General features: G+C 35.5%; 1 long non-coding RNA gene and 1 pseudogene across 1 annotated transcript in view; one reads left to right on the top strand and one right to left on the bottom strand.

The window, feature by feature from the left end:
* Positions 1 to 9807, top strand: part of LOC127560743 (uncharacterized) — a 32714-nt gene extending 22907 nt beyond the window's left edge. Inside the window, exons 2-3 of the long non-coding RNA XR_007953398.1 lie at positions 1722 to 1799; positions 9335 to 9807. This is a non-coding gene — a long non-coding RNA (uncharacterized LOC127560743). The remainder of the gene's footprint in view (positions 1 to 1721; positions 1800 to 9334) is intronic.
* The window catches only part of LOC127560731 (myosin-3-like), a 39446-nt pseudogene that overhangs the window by 308 nt on the left and 26367 nt on the right, over positions 1 to 12771 (bottom strand).

A 12771-nucleotide genomic window follows, 5' to 3' on the forward strand; every position in this document is an offset into this window, starting at 1 on the left:
AGATATCACTGTTATTAGACCCTTACTCAAGGCATCTTCTTGGATTTACAGTCCCATATTTCAATATGGGAACTCAAATACATTTTATAGTCCTTATGTCTATGGACTGATACATACACAATTTCAGGCATTTTATTATATAGAAATTCTGGCTCTAAAGCTTCTTTAAAAAGGGAATAAACCACAAGTTAGGCCAGGAAATATAGTGATTTTTTTTTTTTTTTTTTTTTAGTAAAAATGACTACACTTATCTCTTCCATATGGCAACTTTCCCCATATATTAATATATCATGGATCAGCATAAGAAATTTAATGGGAATTGTGGAGTAGTTTGTGGAAGCTGCAGATATTATGCAAAAATTCACAGATGACACAGAATCTATGACCAAATACTTAATGCAAATTTTACAATAAAGTATTGTAAATACCCTATAAAAGAAAAGAGGGGAGGAAAAACTCCTTCTCTGGTACAAAGAGAAAACCAAAAATTTTATGTGGATTTTTCAGATTGTGGGGGCACTGTACCCCCAGCCCCCATGATGTGGAGGCACAACTATAACGCAAATGTGGTGGTTTTATTAAAATAAATTTTGCCATTAACTCAATTATAAAATTAGTAATATTTCAATAGGAAACAATTCTCCAATGAGCCATGTCTTATTTTGTTCTCTGTTATTATCTTGTTACTTCTACACTATTAGAGACACTTCCTTCTCCCCAAACTAAGGCTTGGACACAAAATATCTGAAGTAAAAGATTATTAGAAGTGTATAAAATCAGACTTTCAATTCCCTGCTTTGATGAATCCTCAAAATATAATTCTTAGAGTCTTAAAAGGAGAAAAGATCAGTGGAACAATGCTGGTCTTCTATTTTTTCTCTTTGGGAAAATTCTTCAAAGAGGTAGCTTATGCTCCCTCACCCATTCTTGCTACCTTTTGTCTAACTCAATTTAATAACTACTAACAGAGTTCTTCAATACCAACTTACTCTGGTAGAGGTAAAATCTCGTGTCTTAGCTCTTAGTTTACTGACTTGAGACTCTGCAATATCTGCTCTTTCTTCAGCCTCCTCCAGCTCATGTTGAGCTTTTCTGAATTTGGTTAGATGAGCATTAGCTTGTTCATCCTGAAATATAAGTGAAGTCTTCACATAAAAGGTGGAGTTTGAGCTGAGCTTTGAAGAAAGCAAGGAATTCTAAAATTCCAAGCTAAGGATTTCTCCAAGAATTTGGTTTCTGTCTCATAACTGTGTTCCCTTGAACACAGTTACATCATAAAAACCCTTATTTTCTAAACACCTTTTCTTTTTCCTTTGGTCTTCTTTCTCTCTATCCTTTACTTCTGACATTCTAAGATATTCCTAATTTCAGCATTTTTAGAGGAAAAAATGGTAAGATTCAAACTTATCAGAAAAGGCAAAATAGGAAAGTATTTGTTTTTCTTCCACTTGCCTGGTAAGTCAGCTCTTTGACCCGCCGTTCATATTTCCTGAGTCTCTTAACTGACTCTGTATTTCATTTCTGTTCTCCTTCAAGTTCAAACTCTAACTCTCGAATCTGGAAAAATAATTGAAAACAGTTAGCAGGTAGAACATAGAAAAGAAGAAAGTATTCAGGAGACACAATCCCCCAACCAATTATTTCTAAAATATAAAATTTCATTTAGTTCTGATAGATACCCTTGTCTCCAGTTTCTGGATCTGATTCTTTCCTCCTTTCAGGGCCAACTGCTCAGCCTCATCTAGGCGGTGCTGTAAGTCCTTCACAGTCTGCTCAAGATTCTTCTTCATCTGCTCTAGGTAGGCACTGGTGTCTTCCTCCTTCTTCAGCTCTTCAGCCATTATGGCTGCCTGGTGACATAATTTACAGTCACTTAATACCACATACTTATAAAGATTTCAAGCTTTACAAAATTTTTCTCACTAATAGAGAGGATCATATTGGAAAAAAAAGAAGAAAGAATTTTTAAAAATGGGTTTACAACACCAGATGTAAGAGTAAATGCCAATATAATAGAGATCTTAGCAATAGGTAATTGAAAAACAGATAATAAATAATTGAAAAATACATAATATATAAGAATTTATATGTACAATTTTGATATAGACCTGTTAGTTCATTGATATAAGGAAATTCAAGAAAGGAATCTTACAATACAAGGAGCAACTATTCTATAACATATAGAATTAGAAGAATACAGGGATACTGAAGGGACAACTGATTTGTTTAGAGCCACACGGTATTGTTTCAGGGGTAAAACTTGAAACCATGTCTTCTTGATTCCAAGATCAACTCTTTCTCAACATTTCTTCTCAATATATATATAAGCAAGAATTAGGTATTAATTAAAAATTGATTACTATCAGAGAAAAATTGATAATTTAAAAATATTTTAAATAATTATGATTATAATTCTGAAGTATATTGAAAAGAATAAAATCTTTAGCTCTTGAAGTGGTATTCCTCAATTAAGAATGTTTTTCCCTTTTTTTAGGCTAGGCTCATTTAGTTCTATCAACTATATTCAGTGCATTTATTGTTTAGTGTTAGTCATTACTTAACAGTGGTAATTTCCTTCTGGAAGTTAAAATATCAATTTTACAAAGGAAACTGAAGCATGAAAAGGTTCATTTCTATTATTATTTCTTTACCAAATTCTAGAAAAACAGAATCGGAATACAAGGGATCTTAGAGTTCAACTAGCCTAACTCTCTCGTTGTGCTGAGTTAATAAATATACTGAATCCCAGGAAAATGAATTGATTTGCTTAAATTCTCAAGGTTACTGAGAAGATGAATCTAAAACCAATCCATCAGTCTCTTTACTATACCATGAAATAGTGAATGTTAGGACTGTCTTATGCCTTATATCTTGGGATATCTGAAGTTCCTAAGGTGGCTCTTCAGGAAACTTGGTAACATTCTGATTCCATCTGCTTGGGTCCATCTTAATTTGTTTCAATCAATTAGCAAGAAGAAAGAATAATGTAGAAAGAGAGAACAGTGCTCCACTGCCATCTCCAAATTCTATTTAAAAAAAAAAAAATCAGAACTTATAGGGAGACCTTCAGAATGTTGAGTGAATTCTTTGGGAAGTATCTATGAAAGAATATGGATAAATAATCACAAAGGTGAAAAGTCAAAGAACTTTATAAAACTCATGTTATGGAGATCATAAAACTACTAACATATTGAAAAGTCATAAATATAATAATAACTCATTCTGTATTTCCTAGTCATGGGAGAGAAAAAGTGGGAGTTGTGGTAGTAGTGTTAATGCTAAGGGCAATGTCTGGCTCAATAGAGTTTTGCTTTTGTAATTTCTGATTTGGGGCATGAAAGCCAATAATTTCTAATGATGTACAGACAGTAAAAAACACAGGTCTCAAGAGAAAGTGAAAGCTAAAGGATAGAGATGCATCTGTAGTGAGTAGCATTAGAAGACCCAAGAATCAATGAGATACTACCAGAGATATAAAAAGGTGGATTTAATACAAAACAGACATAAAAGAAATAGAAGGTAAATTTGCAGCAAAATGTCATTGACCACACTCATTCACATATATATTCCCTAGACAGATGGTTAAGAACCACTTCTAGTAATGATTTAATAATCTTGCTATTAAATGATGAAGCTGCTAGTTTAGTTTAATTGAACTTGGAGATAAGAAGACTGGGTTCAAATTCTGTCTTAGAAGCTTGCTAGCTATATAACCTGAGCTTTTTACTTTTCCACTTACCCCTTTTCATACTCAGTTTGTAAAATGGGATAAATAATAATACCTACATATGTAAAGTAGTTGTAAATATATATATATATAAACAAGGCAAGTTATGGAGCAGAATTAAGAGGCAGACAGGATAGAAAAGAAATGTATGTACATGTAAGGGAAGATGTGAATGTGAGTATGTGTATTTATGTATATATGTATCTATGTATACATAAAAATTTTTTAATTGTAGCTTCCTTGGAGGTGGAAGGGGCGAAAGGTGGGGAAAGAATAGTGTAAATAAGGTACACAGCAGAGAACTAAAAAACAATTTACAAAGAAGTAAAAAAATGGACATTCATGAATATAATTTCTTCTACATATATATATATATATATATATACACACACACACACATATATGTATGTATGTATACTTTCTTGATCTGGTAATTTGTTGTTACATATTTTGAATCCTCCCTGCTGTTCTGCTAGGCACATGACAATGTTTTCTTTTGTTTTGCTTTATTTTGTTTTGTATTTCTTTTGTGTTTTTCTTTTTTTTCTTATTGTTTTATTCAAATAAAATAAATTTTGAAAAAGAAAATATATATGCATATATTTATACATATAAATTCCTATATATATTATCTATTTTCAATTATCTATTACTAAGATCTCTTTTGCAGTAGGATTTACTTTAACCCCATTTATTTCATTCTTTCTTCCTTTCTCCAACAGGGTACTATTTATTTGCCTCATAGTGAGACATAGATATAACATAGTAAAGTGCTTTGCAAAACAGCATATAAAATGCTAACTAATATTAGAGTTCTTGGCAGTTGACTGTAGAATAAAAATACGTAGTTATTAAATTAAAAATAAATAAAACCTCACATCTGTCATTGCTTTCTTTGCTTTCTCTTCAACATTTCTTGCATCCCTACTGGCCTCCTCAATCTCACTTTGGAGTTGGGTGACATCTGTTTCAAGTTTCTTCTTTGTATTAATAAGGCTAGTGTTCTAATGTAAAGAAAAAGAATGAAGTTAGCCTTGTGTCCAAGGTTCCATCTCTTCTCTCTCAGTTTTACATACTTGGGTGTGTAGGAGTTGCACTCTCTCATTAGAATCCAAGAGCTCCTGTTCAGCCAGTTTTCGAGCTCTCTTGGTCTGTTCCAAAGCAGCTCAGAGTTCTTCCACTTCTGCCTGCAACAAGTTGGCTCTGTGCGCCACAATAGCAAGCTGTTCTTTCAGGTTCTCCTGGCCTCGGACAGCATCATCCAGATGTAATTGGCTATCCTAATCAGAAAGATAAGAAAGATGTTCTTGGAAGTAGAAGTATTGGGTTTATTAGCTAAGTCAAAAACTAGGGTGTACATCACCAACCTTAAGTTGCCCTTGCACATTCTTAAGGTGTTTCAGTGTCTCAGCAGCCTGATGGTTGGCATGGTTCAGTTGGATCTCTATTTCATTCAAATCTCCTTCCATCTTTTTCTTTATGTGTATGGCTTCATTCCTGCTTCACACTTCTGAGTCTAGGGCACTCTGCATGGTCTCCACAGTTCTCTGGAAGTTTCTCTTTAGATGTTCAATCTCTTCATCTTTCTCTGCTATCTTTCTATCAATTTCTGATTTTACTTGAGTCAGTTCAAGCTGAATGCGAAGGATTTTAGCCTCTTCATGCTCAAGAGCTGCCTTTAAAAGAAAAAAGAAAATAAATGTACCAGGACCAATCTAGAGAATACTTTTTGGGGCCAGCAAAGGCCCAGTTAAATGTATCATCTGTCATTTTTGTAATATTTGAAACTAAGTTTCTCAGCTTATCTTCAGTTTACATTCATATTGGTAATGGCAATGATAATAAATCTCATATTTGCAAGCTTATATTTGTATTTGTGAAATAATTTTCTTAAAAGCCTTCAAAAGCATTATTATACCTTACAATAATACTAGGCAAAGGATAATAAAGGTTTTATCACTGCTGTTTTACAGAAGAGTAATTAAGAGACAAAGAAAGGAAAATGAATAAAATGAAAAAAATTAGGAAATAAAAACAGATATCCCAAACCTAAGCCAGGGCTAGCGTCATTTCCACCCTATTTCCAAAATCTACCTCTGCTTCCTCAAGAGCCAGTTGTGCATCAGCTTTTTCCAACTCAATCTGCTTTCTTGATTTCTCAAGTTCATGGATGGTTTTACCATTTTCAGCAATTTGTTAAGAAAGATCTGCTATCTCCTCTATGAAGTAAAAAGTGGATTTAAGTTAAAATGCCTAGAATTCAAAAGATTTTCTCAACCACTAAATCTGAAATTCTCAAATTTCTAGATGGCAGAATGGATAGAGTGCTAGACTGAGAGTCTACCCAAAAATCGCATGGATAGAAACAATCACAAGTTCAAATTAAACCATGGAATGACACACAATTAGGCAATAATAGTTAGTATATTATTAGACTCCCAGAGTCAAGATACTGTGTACTTACAAATTTCATTGATGTTAATTACTAACAAAGGCTACAACATTCTTCTTGTGGCATTACTGGAACTGCTAAGTGAGTCTGAAAGCATTCTGGGTCAGCACAATTCCTCATTCTACCACAATAATGTGGAAGAAGTACAAAGACAGGGATTTTCACAAAATATTCTATAACTACTAGAACTTACGCTCTAAATTCTTATTTTCTCGTTTCACAGTTTCCAGTTGATCTAAGGATTCCTCATAAGCATTTTTCAATTTAAAGAGTTCAGTACTTAGAGAGCAAGATTCCTTTAGCGCTGCTTCCAACTCAACCTGACTTTCCTCACACTTTGTCTTCCATTCAGCCAGGACCTGAAAAAACAAAGGTGTACTGAGTTATTCACAGCACTATACAGCTAACAGATTTTTCTGCTTTGCTCTTCCCAAATCTGCAACCATTAGTATGGAGAGACAATATCAGAACTAGACACCATTTCTGTCTCTGACTTCTCCTTTCCTTTAATCTCATTCTGTGAAAGAGCACAACCCAAAAAATCAGTATCTCATGCAAGACTTTGTTCTCTTCCATGCTTCCAAATATTTCTATAAGTAATTTAGGATTTTTAAAATATATTCCTCATATTCAAAATAATTATATAAGCCTTGCATATGCATATATGTGAAAGGAGATACAGAAACAGAGATAGAGAGATGGTATTTGTTGTCTGTGGATATTCTTTTAGTATTATAGAAATTGGTTCTATAAAATGTTTCAGGCATAGGGTTTAAATTAGTATATTTGGCCCCATTTGTTTAGAGATTTTCCTTCTGAGAATTGCCATATATGCCATGTCAGCTGGTAGGGTGGACCTACGAGGTAGAAGGGGGATTGGCCTCTGAGGCAGGATGTTGTGTCTTACAGGTGTTTCCTTGAGAAGATGAGGAGTGTGATATCTTGCTAAATCTTTTTTTCTTAGGATGCAGCAGTAACTGCAGGTGTCTCCCTTTTGCGGACCTACCTATGCAGTGCTGAGTGGGCTAGGCACGAGATAATCCCAGAGGAGAGTAAATATAAATGCTTTACCATAGGATGTGGAGAGAAAAATGAGAGGCAGAGATGTAGAAAGATAGATAGAGAGAGAGAGAGATAGGCAGAGACATACATACACTTGCTCTTGCTTCCTGCTAACCCCTGCTGAGATTACTAATAAAGAAAGGCTGTTTGGCACCTTAACACCAACTCACCATGTCTATCCAGGGAAGATTGGTATGTATGACCTTGGCAATCAGTAGCCTTGGAATGGAAGGTTACACCTATTGAAAGGGACCTTTCCATACGAAGACTCAAGCTATTTTTTTCAATAGGTCTTTAACTATCTCTTTATCTTCACTAGCAACAGGGTGAAGAAAAATCATAGAATCACATAGCTAGAAGTTACCTCAGAGGTCATAGATACTCCTTCATTTTACAGATGAGGTAACTGTGACTCCATTAGGTAAATTTCTCAACAACACATTAGTTTGTAAATGGCAGAACCAGGGTTCAAACTTCAAGTCTAGCACACTTTCCACTACTGTTCCTTAAAAGTCATTTCAAACTTAACAGCATAATATAGTTTGGAAAAATCTGCATGGATAGAAACAACCACAGGTTCAAATTGAACCATGGAATGACAGATTGGGAAGGAATTTTAAAGTTCATTTTATTAAATCTGAAAGTTGGAGAAGAGATATGACTTGTTCAAGATCATGTGGCTAGTTGGCAGGAGGCAATAGAGGGTCTGGGAAGAGTTATGTTTTCCCAGTCAATGACCCTAAAAATATTTGTTTTCATCCTTGTTATTTCAAGCCCCAAATCATTAAAATTAAAGGTAATTTTCTAAATTACTTTTTCTTCAATGATTAAATCAATCAACAGTATTAAATCTCTACTGTGTTCTAGACTAGGCCTTTGGGAATATAAATAATTACTCTTTTCTTAATGGTGAGAACCCAGACATCCTTTCTTCCAAACCACTATATTTTCTTTTTTTTTTTTTTAATAATTTTTTATTGCTAGAACGCATGCCAGGGTAATTTTTTACAGCATTATCCCTTGCATTCATTTCTGTTCCGATTTTTCCCCTCCCACCCTCCACCCCTTCCCCCAGATGGCAAGAGTCCTTTACATGTTGAATGGGTTGCAGTATATCCTAGATACAATATATGTGTGCAGAACCAAACAGTTTTCTTGTTGCACAGGGAGAATTGAATTCAGAAGGTATAAATAACCCGGGAGGAAAAACATAAATGCAAGCAGTTTATATTCATTTCCAGTGTTCTTTCTCTGGGTGTAGCTGCTTCTGCCCATCTTTGATCAATTAAGGCTCTCTTTATCAAACAGCAAACCACTATATTTTCTACTGAAACCCACTGCTTATAATCTGTGCATTTTGAAGATACCTTATCAAAATTTCTCTGTTTTTTGTCCAGAGCAGCTGCCAGTGAGTTGGCTCGCTCAACATCTATTATAAGATCTTCCACTTCTCCTTGTAACCGCTGCTTTGTCTTCTCTAAGGAAGCACACTTTGCATTCACAGCTTCAACCTGCTCCTCAGCATCTTGAAGGCGTTGAGCAAGTTTTTTCCTTAAAGGATAAGAAACAAAAGCAAATTCTATTATTTTAATGCTTTTAAAATATATTTATTCAAGTCAAGTTGAGAAGCATTTATTAAGTACTTTACACTTTACATCTGTGTTAGGGATTCAAAGAAAGGTAAACCTAGCTCCTCTCCTCTCCTCTCCTCAAGGAACTCATAGATTTGTATTGAGATTTAGGAGGGATCTTGGAGGTCATGTAGTCCAACCTCATTTTACAGAGGAGAAAATTGTAGTCCATAGAGGATGAGGGAGTGGCCTAAGGTCATACATTTGTTATGGCAAATTACAGAAGGAGAATCTCAACTCAAGTCCTCCAATTCCAATGTCAAAGTTCTTTCCACTGTAACATGTCATCTTTCTTTAATTTATTGCTTATGCTTCTTTTCCTAACATTTTCTTATTTTGTCATCCTTAAAATAATTTCCTTTCCTTTCTCTCTCTCTCTCTCTCTCTCTCTCTCTCTCTCTCTCTCTCTCTCTCTCTCTCTCTCTCTCTTTCTCTCTCTCTCTCTCTCTTCCTTTCTTGTAGGTTTCCTCAAAAAAGGGACAAGGCAATGACTTTATTAGCCCCAGATTGGATCACAGCTTAAGCTGTGTTTCCCCTGATATAGTCTCTTGATGGGTTCTGTCTCCATTGATGGGGCTTACTGGCTGCTTATGAACATAAAAAAATCCTACTCACAGAGAATTGGCATTCTTCAGACTTGGTTCATGTCTGAGGACCACAACCTTATTCTGTTGACCAGACGCCTGTCCATATGGAAACAAAGAAGGCTACATCTACCTGAGCTAAGTGCTACTGTATATCCTTTCTAAGGGCTGAGTAAACCTCCTTTTGTTAACTGGTTAATGACCTATGTGTACCTTATTTAGTCACACTTGACCTGGACAAACAGGATGCCAACATATATCAATTTTAGATGAGGGGAAAACCTTGATCAATATTGGTCATTTCACAGTGGAATTTTTAGATTGTTAATTCTTTCCAAAACAAACACTGTTTCATACTTGGCCTCTTCCAGCTCCTCTGTGCACTGAATAGCATCTGTCTCATATTTGGTCCTCCACTGGGCAACCTCGCTGTTAACCTTGGACAATGACCTTTGAAGCTCAGCCTTGACTTCTTGCTCTTCTTCATATTGTTCCCATAACAAATCACAGTCGTGACGGGAAGATTGTAATCCATGGGCCAGGGCATTCTTGGCCTAGGAAATAAAGAACAAAGAGAAAACAAAATAGATTAAAATAAAATGTTGGGAGTACTTGTTGAATTCAATTTTGATTATTTCTGTTAGCTACAGAATTTTCTTATTCTGCAGATTGTAACAGAAAATGTAGAGCAGTAGGTAAGTATAATTGCAGTTATAGTATTTACCTTGGTCTCTTCCTCCAACTGACTCTTGAGTTCTTCAATTTGTTGAGTAAAGGCTTGTTTGTTCCTAGAGAGCTGGGAAACAATGTTTTCTTTTTCTTCTAGCTGACGACTCAGCTCACCTGTGATCCAAGGTGAGGGGGGAAGATAATACTCTTTAATATCATCAAGAAATTTCTATTAAGTACCCACATATGGTCCTTTGCTGGTTATTAAAGATACAGAAATTCTTGACCTTATTGCACTTATAATTTTGCTGGGGAGAAAGGATATGCATGTTAAATCATAAATAGTATCAAGTAGCACATGCTAAGTGTCAAGTGCTATGATGATGCATTATAAAAGCCATTGAAATAACTTCAACAAAACTTCCTTTCAATTTTTTGATTGTTGCTCTTGGTAAGTTAATTTACCTGTGTGGCAATAGAGGATCTGGGAAGAGTTATGCATTCCCAGTCAAAGATACTAAAAACATTTGCTTCCAATCTTGTTTTTTCAAGCCCCAAACCCTTATCTTTTTCTAAAACACCTTTTCTTCAATGATTCGATCAACCAATAGTATTTATTAAGTACCTATTGTATTCCAGACACCATACGAGGCACTTGGAATAAAAAGAAGAATTAGTCTTTTGTTTAAAAAAAATAATTTCTTTAGGATGTCTATCTTCCTTGCATGAACAAAAACTCTTGTTAAACCCAATTTTTAAAAAGGCACAGAAAATGAATCACCTGATTTCACTAATGGCAAAATGGAGGGTGGTGAAGTGTCAAAACAGAATTGTAATGTCCGGACTTTCTACCTTCTGTCCCATTCTCACCTGATTCAGTCTGTAAACGAACCTTCTGAGCAGTCAGCTCATTCAAACTCCTTTGTGTTTCTTCTGTCTTGCTCCGTGACTCACTCATCTGATTCTCCAGTGTGCGATATATCCTTTCTAGATTTGCCTAAAATGTTGAGAAAGCATAGCGTCATTATTCTGCTGTTGAATCAACATTCAAGTTTCCAGTTAGAGCTTTTGATTCTGACATTCAAAGAAAATCACCTTGTGTTTAGATACACTTTCCACATTACTAGCAAGGTCATCAATCTCCAACTTGAGTTCACTCTTCTTCTTCTCCAATTTCTGTTGACCCTCTGCAGGTTGTCGATTTGCTCACTAAGTTCAGCCGCACTATTGGCGTGCTTCTTCCTCAAAGTAGCAACCATAGCTTCATGCTGCAGCGTGGCCTCTTCAAGATCCCCGCGCAATTTCAGGAATTCTGCTTCTCTCTTCTTGTTGAGCTCAATCTGAGTAGAGGTGACGCCTCCAGCCTCCTCCAGTCTTTCACTCAGCACTGCATAGCTCCCGGGCATAATCACCCTGTTGTTTCTCTGCCTTTGCCTGGAGTGGCCCTCTCTGCTTCAATCTCTTCTTCTAACTCTTCAATTAGAACCTGCATAAAATAGATAATCTAGGTAGCTATATCAAGGATAACTTTAAGTATTAAAAAAAAAAGTATTGTTGAACAAGGAAAGTGGGTTGTTCTATTCAATGCAGATGCAGCGATGATTTGTTTTTCTTCCTTTGTGGAAGTCACTTTTCTGAGAGCAGAAAGAGAGAAAATTGGGAGGAACGAGTAGGCTCCAAAGCCAGACACATTTGACTAATCTTTATAGCTCTCCAAATCTCCTTTTCTAGCAAATCTTTACATTTTACAGGAGCAGAAGATATGGAAGAGAATAGGGCATCTCATTGGTTGCCTCAAATTCTCCATCATCTCTATGAATCTTTTTAACTACAGTTCTTTGATTTTCTTTTGGAATTGAAGGTCCAAAGTCTGCTCATCTTCTAGTTTGCTTTGCAACTGACTATATTCAGTCTTTCCTAAGGAAGGAAAATAAATTTTAAGAAAATAAAGAAAATATCAAAATATAAAGAAAAATATTTTTAGATCCAGAAGGGACATTAAAAATCATTCAAACTGTTTTACAAACAAAGAAACTGAGACGCAAATTATTTAAAAATAAAAATAAGTGGTTTTATGGCATACTTCTTCAGTCTTTCATCCAACTGCTGTTTGTCATTTTCTAATTCTAATATGGATTCCTGTGCAAGTTTCAACTCTCCTTCAAGCTTTCGTTTATTCCTTTCAAGATCCACATGAACTTTCTTTTCTTGTTCCAGGGAGCTTTCAAGCTGAAAGAATATTTTTAGTTTGATAGCAAATAACTTGTAAATTACAATCATTTGCCAAACTGGCTATCACTCACATTGCTGAGGTCTAGCTTTGGGGTACCTAAATGAAATTAGGATTAAGGTCTAGTGGCAGGTTTGGGGTACAGATTCAGCGCAAGGGGGTCTAGTAGCGGCGCGAGTTCCCAATAAAAGCATTTATTGGCCCAGAGAGCTAGATTGATAAAAGAGATTTATTATTGGGTAAGCAAAGCTAAAGTATAGGTGAAGGTAGAGATAAGGAGGGCACTGGACAGAGGGTCCAGTGGACAGAGGATCCTCACATGGTAGCCATGTTTGGAATCTCTGCAAAGAGGGGTTCCCACTGTGGACTTTTTATAATAGGAGACTTAGCTCGAGGGGCTTTGGGGTGTAGCCCCA

The sequence above is a fragment of the Antechinus flavipes genome, chromosome 4 (genome assembly GCF_016432865.1).
Source record: "Antechinus flavipes isolate AdamAnt ecotype Samford, QLD, Australia chromosome 4, AdamAnt_v2, whole genome shotgun sequence".
Taxonomy (NCBI): domain Eukaryota; kingdom Metazoa; phylum Chordata; class Mammalia; order Dasyuromorphia; family Dasyuridae; genus Antechinus; species Antechinus flavipes.